Source organism: Micropterus salmoides, unplaced genomic scaffold (genome assembly GCF_014851395.1).
Source record: "Micropterus salmoides isolate LMB-PRFRI ecotype aquatic unplaced genomic scaffold, ASM1485139v1 Ms_hic_scaffold_13, whole genome shotgun sequence".
In the NCBI taxonomy this organism is placed as follows: Eukaryota; Metazoa; Chordata; class Actinopteri; order Centrarchiformes; family Centrarchidae; genus Micropterus; species Micropterus salmoides.
The window spans coordinates 6,318,675-6,331,045 of NW_024040374.1; the positions used below are offsets into that span (position 1 = coordinate 6,318,675).

The 12,371-nt window shown below is 40.3% G+C and overlaps 1 pseudogene; it reads right to left on the bottom strand.

Annotated features, from left to right (window-relative positions):
• Positions 1 to 12,371, bottom strand: part of LOC119900356 — a 123,571-nt pseudogene that overhangs the window by 46,328 nt on the left and 64,872 nt on the right.

Sequence of the window (12,371 nt, forward strand, 5' to 3'; positions counted from 1 at the left end):
AATTATACATCACACCCATTGCACACATAAACATAACTCTATTACATGAATGGGTTTAAAAATATACAATTATGCCTTCAAATGCAGTGGACCCTGAAATAAGAGAGTCCAGAGACTGCAAGCTGCAGCGCTCTCCAAGGTCCTGACCCTGCAGTTAGTCAGCAGCAAGGGAGCTGTCCAGGGTATCACCTCCTGTCCACACCGACAGCCACTGGGACGTTCCAGCCCATGAGTGCCATATCTAATATAGATTGGATTTGTTTGGTCGGTTGAATATACCCTGTGCTAGATTTCTTCTGGTTCCTTGAGGACACCTCACCTGATTACTCCTGTGTCTCTTTGTGATAGGCTGGCGATATTCTATATTTTTATTATTATCAACACATCCAACAGAAAGACAAAAAACAACTCTGAGTTTGTCTGTCTGTTTCTCAGCCCCAAGTCCATCTGCTGCAAAGCTGAAGATTTGGTATATTAGAGAGTATCTAATGGCAGCAGGACAGTGTATGTGAGACTAACTTAAAATAAACTACAGTGGCCAACTTCACTGTAACATAGGAACATGTAAGCCATTACAGACCTCTATAGCATGTCTGCCAGTCCTGGGAGGTGGATCCCTCCTCTGCTGCTCTTCCTGAGGTTTATTTTATTTTTCCCCTGATAAAAGGAGGGGAGTTTATCCTTTACTCTCCTTCTGTCTGTACCTGGGTTCTCAACTGACTTTAAAGGGGACAGCAACTAATTAAATTTTCCATCTGTGTATCTTACTGAGCACTGTAAAAGAAGAAACCATGTTTGGGTAATAACAAAAGCAAAATGCAAATAAATCCCAAACTGAGTACTTCCTATCACTGTTTTCAGAAATCCCAAAATGACCGTGGAAAACCCTGAACCAAAACATCACACAAAGTAGAGGAGCATCAGCCCAAAAGAGCAAAATAGCAGTGGATTGGTGATGTTTGCTTGCATGGAATCATGTTCAGAAGCTGTGGTACGTGTGGGTTAAACAGTAGTGACAGCAGTAAAGAAAATAATTCAGGTTGTACCCTTTGGGGACTTACCTGTCGATGATGCCACACATGTCAATCTGCAAGTGGCTGTAGTTTCCCAGCAACCTTTGCTGCACCTTGATCAGGTCAACAAGTTGGTTATCCAGAGTCAAGAGACGCATACAGCCCTGGAAAACTTTGAAGGGGTTCCTACACTCCTGACTGTGACTGCTCTCCTGAACAGGACAACCTGAGGAGGGAAACAAATGACCTGCAGTCACTGGTTGGGCAACAGCCTAGTACTTATTTAGGATTGTTTTTGTTGTTTTCTTTGAAAAACGCCAGCTATGGCTCAAGAGGTAGAGCGGGTTGGCCGTTAATTGGAAGGCCGGCGGTTCAATCCTGGCTCCCCCAGGCTGTATGTCGAAATGTCCTTGGGCAAGATACTGAACCCCAAATTGCCCCTGGTGGCTGTTCCACCAGCGTGTGAATGTTAGTTTCTGTTTGAGCACTTAGGCTCAGTGTATAAATTTATACTCAGTGTATAAATGTGTATGACTGGTGAATGCAGATGTAGTGTAAAAGCGCTTTGAGTGGTTGAAAAGACTAGAAAGGCGCTATACAAGTACGGAGCATTTACATCTTTTTAGGGGTGTGGTGAAACACAGATTAGTCAGGTGGAACCAGAAGGTTGAGAGTGTCAGTATATATCTAACTTTGTCACTTGTGTGAATTTATGGATGCCAGCTTTAATATAAGATTTAAACTTGACTGTGATATTCTATAGGGGTTAAAAACTGTGAAGAACGCTGAATATTTTTCCACTCAGATACAGAAAGTTAAGAATTTACTCCAATAAAGTCACATGTGACACGTGATGATATTGGCCAACAGACACAGTAACCACCACCACCGTCATCTGGAGAAAAGGCACCTCCATGTTATTATTTGCTGCACTGGCAACAACCTACTGTTGTCATTGTTCAGAGGGATCACTATTCAGAACTGTAGATTGATTCTCTCGCCAAAGACTGCTACTAGCTGCTATTTGGTTCCTCTCCAGAGGAAAATCAAGGATTTCCTCCTTGCTTGTATTTTCCGCAGCAGAGTTGCATTTTCAGATTCAATGTGGGAAAGAGGCTTTTTATTCCACATCTTCTCCGGAATCTACTATATTTAGCTAGTTCTAAATTCACAAGGGTTCTTGTTTTCCACTTTCTCATTATCTCGGTATATGCCACTCTTTGACAAAATACGTGAATGAGACCCATGTCTTCTCCATCAGTGATCATGGATGGTGGCATTTTGTGGCCAAATACAGCATTCTCGCTCCAGACTCTGCGTTACTCTAATTACAGTCAGCCCATCAGGCGCACAGTTCGACACCTCCCAGCAGAGGAGGGAAGAAAGATGAGTCACTGTTTCTTGTCACTTTGAATTTTAGGAGCTCAAAAGAAGATTTTGTTGGAGCTGTTCTCCCTACGGCAGTGACAATGACGCATGGAAGAAGTTTTCGAAATTTGGTGTTACAGTTATACTCAACTAACTCAATTCAATTCAACTTTAGACTCATATTTCATTTCATCATATGGAGACTGTGTTCTATAATCTTACAAGTGAACTACCATGTGACTTGTGTTGTGGTTGTAAAAAGGCTGTTCAAGACCACAGTGTCATTGATAGACAAGCGTCTGTAGTGGGTTATGTATGTGTATCTGTAGCATATGCCTTTATCAGTTTACAAGAGACGTGTAGACTAGTTTGAGGGAGAACATATACAAGCACTGCAGAGACGGGGGGGGGGGGGGAATAAAAAGAAAACATGATTGGAGGGAGGGGAATGCATCAAGAAAGGACACGCAAAAAGAAAACCAGGAAAGAGGCAAGAAAAAAGGATAGGACAAAGATCACTTGAAGGTAGGGAACATCAAAGAAAGAGAGAGGGAAAAGGAGGAGGGAGTGGAGAGGGAGAGACTAAGCAGCTTTATGACTTGATCCCTCTCTGGGTGGCACTAAACCTCCAAAGAGATCTGGAGATGATAATTAATACCTGAGTACCTCCATGAATTTTAACCAGTCCTAAATGTCCATGTCAGCAGTTTCCCCATCTTTTATGAAAATATTTCCGTGTACAATTTAAAATAGTTGACAAGAGAAGGCTTTTAGATGAAGACCTTTTACCAGCTGTCATAAGCTCAGCACATATGAAAGTATATTCTTTCATGTCTTCTTACCACCAAAGAAGAGTTGACTGTCTGTGGTTAGAGGAAGTGGGATGCTGGTGTGAGCAGTGGCTCCTTCATCTCTGTCCACTGTGATGCTCAGATGATCTTGTCTGGAGTTCAGCTCCACAGAATGCCACTGACCATCACTCAGACCTGAGCCTTCATGCACACACAGACACAAACATGAATGCAAAATCAATTAAACAGATTAATTAGAAAGCCTTTAAGGGCCATGTCCACGCTAGGCGCTGAACGCTGAGCGTTTTTTTCTACGCTGGGCACTGAGCGTTTTTTCCAGTCGGCAAGATGTTCAACTTTCACTTTTTACCCAGCTGTCCAATCAGTAGAGGAGGGGCGGGACAAATACTACACTGTAGCAACAGTTACTATCCTGGAACTGGGCTTCGTCCTCTTGGACCAAACGGTGGTACTCGCTGAGATGTTCCCTCGCCCACAAAATCATAAACCCACATACGGCTAGTCCGTCCTCTCTCTCTCTCTACCTGCTTCAGCCTTCTCTTCATCCAGCGCAAGAGCCAGAGCAGGTACTCTGCTCTGTGTTGACATTTTTTGACACTTAAATTACTGTTTAGCTGAGTAGCCAAGTCTGGAGCAATCTCAAGATTTTAATGAGCCAGAAGCAATATTTAGGTTTAATAAAACATTTTAACTCCACGTAGATTTTACTGCCACTTCCAAACACATCTCAAGGTCTTCCACGCAGAGGGAGGTTGATAGGGGTGTATATATATATTATATTATGACTCCCATATATGACCAACTGTTATCAGCTACTTAGGTCACATGATGACTGTGACAGGCGGTTCAAAGACCAGTGTTGGGGGTAATGTGTTGCAAAGTAATGAGTTACTGTAATCAGATTACTTTTGTCTGTAATGCAGTAACGTAACGCATTACTGTTGGTAACTTCAGTAATCACATTACAGTTACTAATAACAAAATCGTCATGTTAATTGAATACTGGTTCTTGAACTATCTGCATAACGGGAGGAGAGAAAAATAAAATCAAACGTCCCTTTCCGTGCGTGTTTGCGTAACACTTTTCCGACCTCACTTTTGACTTTAGCGCCAGTTCATGAGGATGCAGAAATGGCAGAGCTGCCAAAGATGTCTTTTGAGGGGTGGAGGTTTTACTTCATATTGTTTCGCGAAAGGACAGCGATACCCTCTAGTGTGCCTGTGGCGAGGCTCTATAGTCTGGGCAGTCTTGTGCAGACTCCGATGAGCACAGGTTGTCTGACAAACGATTTGAGAGACTCCTGCTCATCAGGTATAACCACTTCTTTAATAAGCAGCTCCAGTAAGAGGGAAAAATCTACTTTAAAGCCATAGTTCGGCTAGTGAGCTACAATAAGTTTGTTGTGTGGGTTTGGCCTGTTAACCGCACAGATGAAGTTTCGGCATCATCTGATATGTGATGAGGGCCAGTGTCTTTTTTTTATTTTTATATATATATATATTTATTTAACAAATTAATATGTGCACTGGTTGGAAGGACAACCTATTTTAATGTTATGCTGTATTCAGGCATGTGATTGGCAAAGGGCAAAAAAGCAGGAAAATGTGACCCACCGACACCCCAATTAAACTGGCGGTGGCTCAATTACAACATGGATAGTAAAGCAGGACCCATGACAATAACTTATTTGGTGGATGTGTTGCAGTGGGAATCCAAGACAAGTGTCTAATCCACTGCGCCATCGCAACCTTTCTATAATAATTATTATTTTGTATTCATTTTTTTCCAAACTTCAACAGCTAAATGTGCAACATGCAACATGAAATAATTGAGTCTATAACTAAATAATATAACTACTAACTTTCAAATTAGTTCAGTAGAAGTTAATTGGTTAATATTAATGAATAAGAGCATACAGCAAAGTGTAGCCTATGTAGCCTATATGAGTGATCAATCAACAACAAAGTCAAAATAAACATTAGACTTAGCCTCTAACAAGCAATAATCAAAACATACCCAATTTATACGATCCTTTTTGTCAACTCAAGTGTTATACTCATATCACGCATATACTACTTAAAAAAGTAATATTAGCTACTCTACTTACTACTGGGTGATGTAATGGCACTCTCTCTCGATGAGTCCAAGTTTATTCCTGATTTTCACGTTGCTGTGTTGCTTTAGCTGATGCTTTAATTAGCTCAAGTATAAATGTAGAATTGTTGGCGGTCACAAACTTTTTGCTGGTCGCACAAAGTTTACAACGACCACAATGTTCTTTGCATCTGAGACTGTGACACAATAATGTCAATAACGTTAATTACAACTGTCGAAAATACCTCTCTCCCCCTGTTCTCCAGTCTTCCTTCAGCTTTTTGGCTAACAGCTGACTTGAACAACCGCAGGTCCGGTGCCGCTGACCTGCAGCGCCTTCAGTAGCGCAGCGTTACTTGGATTAGTAACTGTAATAATATAACTGTTTTGGAAATAGTAATCCGTTACATTACTCTTTACTGGGAAAAGTCAAATTACAGTATTACTGCCCAACCCTTACATATCACTGATGCGCGAGAGCGACTGTGGTACACACTGCGCAGGTGTGTAATTGGCAGCTGAACGCAAAGGAACATCGTTGTTGATACTTGGAAAGGAAGAAAACTTTACACACGTCAGCCTGTTGAGGTCCTCAAATCCTTTCAATTTCATTCGGCCATAACTGATGTTCATAACTTTGTTGTCAGCTTTGTAGTATTAAAGAGCATAAAAGAGAGATCATTCTCATTAAAATAAGGATTTGTGTTGATCTGGGAATATATGAGGTATAACTTGTTATTTGGTAGTTAATGCGCATCGCAGGTGATGTTATGCAGTAATACAAAAGTAATGTAACTAGTAGGGTAACTAGTTACTTTCATCAGTGAGTAATCTAGTAAAAAAAATGTAACTGGTAATGTGTAATCCATCACATTTTTTGAGTAGCTACCCCAACACTGTCATAGACACAGAAAGCTTGAGACCTTGAGACAACTGTTTCCAAGTTGATCAAACTACTTTCACACTATGGATTTTTGACTTTCATTTCAGAAATGTCTCATATGAGCAAACAGATTACACAAGGTAAAGGTCAGAATGAAGCTAGGATTGTACAGATTACATCTGAATGTAAATGATTGCAGTATTAATTGTGACTGGTAGATCTCAGCACAGACACTTTCTCCATGGTAAAATATGGCCTTGTGCAAATCTGACACTGGGCTTTTGTTTGTTTTGTTGTGTTTTTTGTGAATAAAAAAATGCACTACTGTTTTATGTCAGTGGCATAAATCTGAGCTATGACAAGATGTTATGACATCTCTGTGAGACAACTGAATAACAGGGTCAACAGATTCATGCCTCTTTGTAAAATTACAAAGGTGTAACTCAGCAAAATCTTAATTGGACCGACCTGCACTGAGCTCCAGCTGGGCCCTGTCAGCTTTATTGATCTGCAGGCGGAGTCTGGCCTCACTTAGGTACAGCCAGACTGTGCCCTCCTGCTCCGGGAGGTCAAAGGTCAAGAGAAGCCCTGCCTTGTTCCATGTCCGGAACTGCAGAGCTACAGAGACAACCCCTAACGACCACGATGTTAGTCCTGGCAACTGTAGGAAGCTCTGGGAGTCAATGAACGTCACAGCGACTGAAACTGGTTCAGCACAAGAAAGGTCACATTGCCCTGAGAAACACAGGGAAGGAAGATAGAGAAATGATTATGAAAGAGATAATAAAACATGAATATTCATCATCTGCAGAGGCTGACTGTGTTTGACTCGATGTCACAGGGTCTCCTCAGCACCTCCCTGAAAAGGACACCTGTATTACCATATTGATATTAGCTGAGCAGCTAAAATAAGCTAGAAGACCTGACGTTTCAGGGTCACACAGCGTTTGAACTCACTTTCGCTATTTGTCTCACATCTCTCCACAGCATGGCATCGGTAAATAGATATGATACAATGGATAAACTGATTTCAGACTTGAACAATGGCCTTCAGAAATGTTGCAATTCGATCCAAAGTTCAAAGGCAATAGCATGATTTAAATCCACATTTCCATAATGCATCACAAAAATCTGAATGTATAAAGATATATGGTTAGTGTTCTTTTAGAATGTATTCAGGGAAGTCTCTCAGCACAGTGTGAGGCACAAATTGTACATTGATTACCATCATCACGCAAGCATAAAATTCATATTAAATAAACTTTTCTTTGATTACAAATATGGATCAGTGCCAGTTTCTCTCTTTCCCTCCTCCCTGTCTCTTTATATCTTCACTTCTCCTCATTCTCATTTTCTACATCCTTTCCTCAATTCTCTGCTTTTCTTCTCTAGTTTCTTGCTTTGGGCTTTGTAACTCCAAAATTTGCAAGTGATGACATTGGTGATGATAATGAAGGAGATTACGACAATGCTAATGGCAATGATGATGGCGGGTTTAAAAATAAAGAGGATGATGATGCAGATGGTGAAAATAATGATAATGAAAATAATAATGACAGTGGCTGTTGACAGTGATGAGCACAAAGAGTCTGAAAGTTTATCATTATAAAAGCATTTGATTATAATGCCAAAAAAGAATATGAACTGAGAAACTAATTTGAATGTTACATTTTTTACAAATTGCTCAATAAATGGTTCACTATAGATGCAACAGCAGTATAATGGTAGATATACCAAATTCTTGTAAACAACACAATGTACTGAATGTATGTTATCTCACCTTAAACAGTACCACTATATAAACCAGTCAATATACAGGAGACACACAGTACACAGTTTAGTGACATCATAGTATGCAGTGATACATGACCAAACTGTAATAATGAAAATTCATAATAAAAAATAAATATAACTTGAATATATAAATATCATGCAAATAGAATAAGAAACTTCTGCGATGTCACTTGTTTTCTAGTCAGTTTCATCTTTTAGCACTTACCCTCAGAGACAAATCTTGATGGTCAACATCCACACAGAAGAAGTAGAAAGCAGAAAGCAGAGCCCTGAACTCTTTCAGAGGGACAGCACTAAGTTACTGGTATGTGGATGACACTAGGGATCCAACGATTACAGATTTTGTTGGTACGGTTTTTAATAATTAATTACATTAACAATTATATTTCTATACTATGTAAGTATTATTAATATAAGTGGAATATTAACTTTTATCCCCCAGGGGAAATTGTTATTAAGGAGGGAATAAACTGAACTGTTACTGTTATCAACGCTCATCCATACATATAAGTATTAGTGAAAATGAGTGTAGTGTTAACTGAAATGCAGTTAATTGGTAGCCTATAGTCCTGAAAGTCTATAAGCTCCTGATGTTATGATAGTGTTTTACACTTGGCAACATTTTCTCAACACAGACAGAAGGAGGAAACAGGATGTAACGATAAATGTTAAGTGACTGAAGGTCTTGAGAGGACTATGTTCTGTCTTCCATAAAGGCCCTTTGAGAAAAGAAGCGATTTGCACTACGTGGAAGCTACTTGCCGCTAAAGTTCAACTACTTTGACCATGGCGTGTGCGCGAGCTCTCCGTGCGGTGCATGTTGCTTGGCGCAGCAACAAACCACCCTGGCGCGGGACAAAACATTGAAAATAATGGGCCTCAGCGCAGCGGTGCTGTCGTTGAGGTGAGTCTGAAAGGTTACATGCTGCTTTGTTTGTTTACCGCTACGGCATCGATTGTAAGTGACACGTTTATTCAGATTAACTTTATTAGCCATTTGCAGTATAAAACCACATTGGAAAAGAATATGCAAGAAGCTCAAAGTGCAATGTCACCACATAAAAAGACATAACATAAAACAGACAAGCAAATGCCACATAAAACTCACTATACAATAATTTTATATTTAATTCCCTACCAACTTGCCACATTATTTAATATAATGTATTAGGCCTACCTTTACTTTGGCGTGCAACGCTGGGTGGTGATCCCGCAGGTGCTGCGTCAAGTTTAATTTAGGTATTCATTTGCTCCTTTAGCAGCAAACGTTTAACGGCAAGTTTTTGAACAGGTGATCCGTCATCTTCAGTAACGCCCTGTTCAGACTTGGTGTACCCAAAATTCTCCCACACTGCCGACTTTAGCCGTTTCTTTGGTGGAAATAAAGCTTCACAATTTGGTCCCTCTGCCAGAGTTTAGCGAGTGTGCAGTAGCCTCTGATAAGCATGACACTTTAAGCTGGTGCACTGCTCGTCTAACTTTGTTTTCGTTATGTGCAAGTTGCCACAGTTTCGTTTTGTGCAACAGAAATACTCGGTGTAGCAGCGCCTTTACGATTAATTAACCGTGACGTTTTAAAGTGGGGTTAATAGTGAAATCCGGTAATCGCTGCATCCCTAGACAACACATGGGTCAAAATTTAAAACCCATGGCAGGCCTTTACAGAACAAATGACATTACATTTCATTAATTCATTTAGCTGACACTTTTATCCATAGCGACTTTCAAGTGCTATATATATCAGGTTGCATGCCTCTGAAGCAACTAGGGCTTTCGTGTCTTGCTCAGGAACACATTCGTGGATGTGTCACAGTGGGAGTTAAACCCGGGTCTCTCACACCAAAGGCATGTGTCTTATCCACTGCTCCATCACCACCCCCACAAATCATCTTGGTGGACAGTAACATGAGGTTACTATGAAAGGATGTCAGCAACAACAGTTTGGCTTTCATGGACTTTGCCGTCCACATTAAAGAACCCACACACACAGACCAACACTTGCTCTTTGACTCTCACCATCCACTGGAGCATCAGCTAGGGGTTATCAGGACCCTGAACCACCAATCTGAAAATATACCAACCAAGTGCCCAAGCCCAAGACAAGGAGCATAAACACCTGAAGGATAAAGCTTGAAGCTTGAAGCTTAAAGCTTGTGGATATCCAAACTGGACTATTGTGAAAACAGCCACAAGATCCAGGAAGAACTAAACAACCACTGCATAAACATGGCTCAACACAGACGGGCCAACTCCTCAGGTCAAGGGACGCTCTTTTCAGGTCAACAATGTAGTGTTGTAGTACTCGAGAACGGTCTTGGTCTTGAGACCGGTCTTAAGACCACTTTTTGATGGTCTTGGTCTCGTCTCGGACTCGACAGCATTAGTACTCAGTCTTGTCTCGGTCTCGGACATTGAGGACTCTGGATTTTATTTCAAGACCAGTCAAGACCATAACTTTGGAAATATCAATAAATTACTTGTGCACTGTCTGATTTATTTGTTAACATCTCAACTTTGATTGGATGTAAAACGTATTGCTTTAAATGCAGCCAATAACCCTAATTAAAAATGTGTTGTTACCGTTAACGACTGTCACCCCTCTCTGCGATGGGAAGCATGAAAAGGAGTGTTGAAAGATGGTTAAGTTGATTTCAGCTCTTAGTGTTTGTATGTGCGTGTTTTAACGGGAATGTGGATCTTTCAGATCAATTTGAGTAGTACCTACATATGATCTCGTTCCACATTTTATTCATGTATGTGGGGAACTGGTCTTGGTCTTGACTTGGTCTCACCCTCCCTCGGTCTTGGTCTCGACTTGGTCTCAGTTTGGGCGGTCTTGACTACAACTCTACAACAATCCTTATCAGTCCTTTCATCCCTTCCCAGGATGAACTCTCACGTGATGGTGTCGACAGTCATTCAGACTTGACCTCAGGTGACTCTATGTCCATAATGACAGTTGTTTCAACAGCCAGGAGCACTAACAAACCAAGTTGTATCCATCACCTTGATAACGACCCCACAGAGGTTAAATAGCTGGTCTGCCTGTCAATTAGAGCTAAAGAAGCCTCTTGCATGAGATGCAAAATGTCTTCCAGTATCTTAAACCAAATCCAGTTGGCCTTGATTTAACCTCCTTGATTTCCCTAGATAATCTTCACAGAAAAAAATTTAAAACATAAAGTGCCATGGTTACTTAATTATTTCAAATTGTTTCAGAGCTCCAAATTTGAATTGAATTTAGCTGCTGAATGTATAGAGTTTCACCAAGCAGTAACTGTAACTTAACCCATCCCTCCATGAATTTCTAGAGTGCTAAACAGATGTTTTGTTCCTTAAAAACGTTCGTGGCCCTTGTACCCCATTCCAAGGGGTCACAGACACTCAAAACCAAGTTCACTCTTCCTCACATTTCTCAAACATTTACTTTCAAAATACTGGAGAATTTCATCTTTTCATTACTAAACTTAAATAAATCTTTTCATTACTAAACTTAAATAAATAATAAAATAATAAACAAAAATAAACAATCTAAAGCGAAAACACTAGTTGAACTGTTCAGGCACTGTTTTGCTACAAAGGGTGACAAGCCTAAAAAATTTGGAATCACTGGTCTACTGGAAAATAAACAGGACTTTGACTTCTGAAGCCCATGGCCACCTGATTTAACCCTTACGACATCTCAACTCTGTACCTCCCCCCCTCTAAATTAACATTTCTCCACAGTCATCTATTTGTCCTTCTGATAAATGCTGAATGGTAGATTTCCATAATGACGTTCCAAAGATGCTGAAACAGAATAACTTACCACTACAGAGACCTGGTGGTTCTTCTTTTTAGCCAGGTCTATCAGGTTGAGGTCGTTGTACAGTAGGTTTTCCAGGCAGCCATGGAAGTTCCTGTTGGACAGAATGGGTTTCTGCAGTCCATGGCTCTGGGCTGCTCCCAGACTTAGCTGCACAAGAAATCAACACTTGTGAAACATGTAAAAACAAATGTGTAAGCACCCTTGTAGGCTTCAGAGGCTACTGTAAAAAGTTTGTACATTTTTCATTCACAGATACTCAGACTTCTACTACTAGAATACGGCTAAATGCACAACCCTGTCAAGTTTGTTTGTAGGCTAGGTTTGTTTCTTCTCCTTTATAGAGAACTGGCTGTCGCTGAGTCTTGTTTGGTTTATTTAAGGAGAAAATTACTCAATAAATGAAATGGTGATGAGCCAATCAGTAAACTACAAAAACAAACTTTTAGCCCAGTAAACAAGTTGGCTGGAGAAGTGAATTATGATGACACTTATATTTATATATAGTTAGTATGAAACATTTTGACATTTTGAGATCCAAAGTAACTAACATGAATGTAAGGTGATTATAGCTCCCATACAATATACTATAAAGGATAAG